Consider the following 4,520-nt stretch of genomic DNA (forward strand, 5'->3'; position numbering starts at 1 on the left):
TTAAAATATTTATTTTTTTAATTATATTATATACATGAGAGGAGAGACAAGATAGAATATTTGTGAGACATGAGAGAAAATAAAAAAGAATCATTTTTTATTTATTTTAATAATTATAAGAATTGCAATAGTGAAACCTAAAATGTTAGGTTTTACGAAAATAATTTTAATATTTAAGGTTCATTTAGAGAGTTTACTATTAGATTTTTTTATAATTTTTGGAACATATTTCTAAAATTTAGAAAATAAAAATCTGCGAAAAATGATCTTAACCGGAAAGAGAGAAGCATGGGAGGGAACGGTACACATGTCCATTTCATCTTTTTGAATGGCCACAATGGCTTTAATTTCCACCGGCATTCCAATCTTTTGAGAAATATAATATTGTAAGATTGAAGAGACATGTTTGGCTGTATTCACAAAAAGGGCCAAAACAAAGGAAAAAAGATTAGACGGATTTGGTTGAAATTTTCTCTAGCCCTCTTATCTCATGTAAAAATGTTAAAAGGCTCACCTATTTTGTTTAATTTATAACCAATTTTTATCTTATTTTTAATTTAAAAAATAGAAATAAAAAAAAAGTTTTTAAAGCAATCATTTATATTTTGATTTTTTTTGGTATTTTTTTTTTAAAAAAAAATTAATTAAAATTTTTTTGAAACAATAATTTTTATTTTGATCCTTTTATTAGTATTTTTTTAAAAAAATAAAAATTATATTTTTATTCATAATAATGGCCTAAATTAATTTCAAGTTAGAATTGTATCGTTCCCCTACTCCACTGGCATTGGAAATGTGGCTTTATTCTTTTCCATTCTTTTGAGTAATATAATATTATAAGATTGAAGAGACATGGAAATGCGGCTTTATTCTTTTCTATTCTTTTGAGTAATATAATATTATATGATTGAAGAGACATGTTAGGCTGTATTCAACAAAATTTTTTTAAAAAAAAACAAAAATAGGAAAATAGATTTGACCGATTTGGCTGAAATTTTATCTAACCCTCTCATGCAATAATGCAAGACTGGTCCAACACTGAGAATCTGATCTGAAAAAACAATATCCTACAATTACCCCGATCAGGTTCCCCTCGAATTCATGAGGGGATTTGAGAACCTCAAATTCTCAATTTGGATTTTGGACGGTTGAGTTTTATCCAATGGTCTAAAATATTTTACTAAAAAATAATAATAAATTATTATTTATATTTAAAAAATAAATAAAAATAAAAATAATTAATAATTAATAAAAAAGTAAAAAAAAAATTGAGAATCTCAAATTCTTGACAGTTGAACGGTCCAGAACATTCAATTAAAATATAATAATAAACTATTATATATGTTTAAAAATAAATCAAAATAAAAATAATAAAAAAGCAAAAAAGAAATGAGATGGCTGATCCCTATTTTGAGCAGTGGCCGGCCACCCCTATCAAGAGTTGGCGTATGGCTTCTGCTACCTCAGACAGTGGCGGAGCCAACTATGTAATATTGTGAGTGCCGCTAAAATTCTTTTGACGTCTTAAAAAAATTTTTTACCCTAAAAATTTGGTAATTCACACAGTATATACATCACAAAAAATATTTATAAAAGTTCACAAATATGTGCTGAAAAGTGGTAGGTAAAATTATAATTTTTTTTTTTTTCTTTTATAGGGCGCCGTGGATTAAAAAAAAAAAAAAATTTAAAATCCTTGGGGGTCTGAGGAGTAGTGGTGGATCCACATGGTACCTTGTGATGGTACCTTGGGTACCATCACAAGGTACCATGTGGATCCACCACTACTCCTCAGACCAGCCGGTCTGGGTTGGCCGAAGGCACCCCTTGGCCCAAGGGCCGAAAAAACAATGAACCGTCAAAACCTGAGATTTCACGCGTGCCAACCCTCCATACCAGGTCCATGAGTGACCAATTGAGGTCTGGGTGGCCGAAGGCATCCTTTTGCCCCAAGGGCCAAAAAATAACCGTCGAAACCAGAGATTTCACGCGTGCCAACCCTCCATACCAGGCCCATGAGTGGCCAATTGAGCTCCAAAACAAGCTTCAACTCTGCTGCTCTGTCTCCGGTCTCGGTCCTCCTCCCGGCCAAACTCCACACCATCCATTCAGTAAAAGAGGCGACAGAATCAGAAGCAGAGCAACCAAAGCCGACAGATTTGGAAGTGTCATCCAAGAAGAAGATGAGAAGGGAAAGAAGCGAAAGCAAGAGCTTGTCTGACCTCGAATTTGAGGAGCTAAAAGGGTTTATGGATTTGGGGTTTGTTTTCTTCGATGAAGATAGGAATAATTCAAGCTTGGCTTCAATCCTTCCTGGGTTGCATAGATTCGGAAAGAAAGATGGGGAAGAAGAGGAAATTGATGAGTCTGCAATTTCAAGGCCTTATCTTTCTGAAGCTTGGGAGGTTTTTGAGAGGAGAAAGGCAGAGAATCCATTGATGAATTGGAGAATTCCTGCTTTGAACAGTGAGATTAACATCAAAGATAGTCTAAGATTGTGGGCATTGTCATGGCCCATAAATCTGGGCAAATGGGTTTAGAGGGTATGGACTAATTAATTACTCCTTGTTCTAGGCCATCGGTGAGGCCGGAATGGTCACGCTAGGAGACTCTTTGGTTGTACGGCATCCTCCCGGACAGTGGCGGAGCCAGCCATTTTATATTGGGGGTGCCACTAAATATTTTTTGCGTCATACAAATTTTCTTTATCCTAAAAATTTGGTAATTCACACAATATATGTATTACAAAATATATCTATAAAAGTTCATAAATATGTGCTCAAATTAATATATTAAAAATGTAACATGTCGATATTATATCAAAAAGATAAAAATACCAAAAAAAAAAAAAAAATTGTCTAGAATTTTTTGAGGGTGCCGTGCGTTAAAACAATTTTTTGAAGGTGCCGTGAGTTAAAACAAAAAAGAATTTTGAGGGTAAAAAGAATAGAATTTTTTGTAAAAAGATTTTTTTTTTCTTTATTTTTTATTTTGAGGGTGCCGTGGGTTAAAACCAAAAATAAAAAAATAAAATTAAAAATTAAAAATTAAAATAAAATTAAAATCTTTGGGGGTGCCATGAGGGGCAACGTGGCTCCGCCACTGATTTACTTTTTATATCATATCATTTATTTTTTACTACTATTCAAATAAAGAAATCATCACAAAACAAAAATTTTCACTTTTTAATATCATTATTTTTACTTTTTTATACTAATTATTATTATTATTATTTTTTTTTTTTCACAAATTGATAACAAACAACTCCTAGGTTTCGTTTGGCAAAGGCCTTTGAGACTTGATACTATTATCTTACTTTTTCATTTTCTCAACATTCTTACTTTTTATATTATACAAATCACTTTTTATTACTGTTAAAAAAAAATCATTACAAAATAAAAATTTTTTACTTTTTCGTACAAAACATCCATACTTTTTCATTTTTCCAAATTTTTTTTTTTTTTTTGCCGTCAAAAAAATATATTTTCACTAAAACCTCTAAAGCCTTTAACAAACGGAAAGTGAACCAATTATATACACACATTTCATTCCCTTGTTTGACAAGTTGTGTTGGTATGGGAATAGAATAAACGTGAGTGGCATTGGTCTCCTGTTATCACTCATTTCTTGAAATTATCTTTTACTGCAATAATTGTATTGGACATGACTTTTAAAAAAGAAGTCCTCCACTACCACTGTGAAAAGGATATGCACGAAAGAGGACTGTGAAAAGTACATGCACGAAAGAAGTCCTCCACTGTTTCGTGCCTTACGAAAGAAGTCCTCCACTACCGGTGGTGGAGCCAGTCATTTTGTATTGGATGTGACATTAAAATTTTTTTTGCGTTTTAAAAATTTTTTTTACTCTAAAAATTTAGTAATTCATACAATATATGCATTACAAAAAATATCTATAAAAGTTCATAAATATGTACTTAAATTGATATATTAAAAATGTAACATGTCGACATTATATAAAAAAGATAAAAATACAAAAAAAAAATTGTCTAGAATTTTTTGAGGGTGCCGTGGGTTAAAACAATTTTTTGAAGGTGCCGTGAGTTAAAACAAAAAAGAATTTTGAGGGTAAAAAGAATAGAATTTTTTGTAAAATTTTTTTTTTTCTTTTTTTTTTTTTTTATTTGAAGGGTGCCGTGGGTTAAAACCAAAAAAAAAAAATTAAAAAAATTAAAATCCTTGGGGGTGCCACGGCACCCCCAAGGGGCAACGTGGCTCCGCCACTGCTCCCGGAGCGTTGAGATTCGAAGTAGAGAAGGCTCTTTGTGAGAGCATCTGAATAATCGAAGGCTCCAGAAGAGGTGGAAATGGAAAACAGGGATAGAAGAAGGCAACCTCAACCGGCATTGTTGAAGGTATTCTACAATGGTGTAGAATAAAATGGGTTTGGCCATGCGGTGTCTTCGGCCACCCCAATCTGCCTATGGGGTGGCCGAAACCAACCTCAACCGACATTTGGTGGTGGTTCGGTCATCTTAAGGGCTAAATTAATAAAGTTGAAA

At 32.3% G+C, this 4,520-nt stretch overlaps 1 pseudogene; it reads left to right on the forward strand.

Moving 5' to 3' along the window:
* Window positions 1–1,394: 1,394 nt before the first annotated feature.
* On the forward strand, window positions 1,395–2,584 carry LOC132183415 (uncharacterized; annotated as a pseudogene).
* The last annotated feature ends 1,936 nt before the right edge of the window (window positions 2,585–4,520 follow it).

The sequence above is a fragment of the Corylus avellana genome, chromosome 5 (genome assembly GCF_965113065.1).
Source record: "Corylus avellana chromosome 5, dhCorAvel1.hap1.2, whole genome shotgun sequence".
Classification (NCBI taxonomy): Eukaryota; Viridiplantae; Streptophyta; class Magnoliopsida; order Fagales; family Betulaceae; genus Corylus; species Corylus avellana.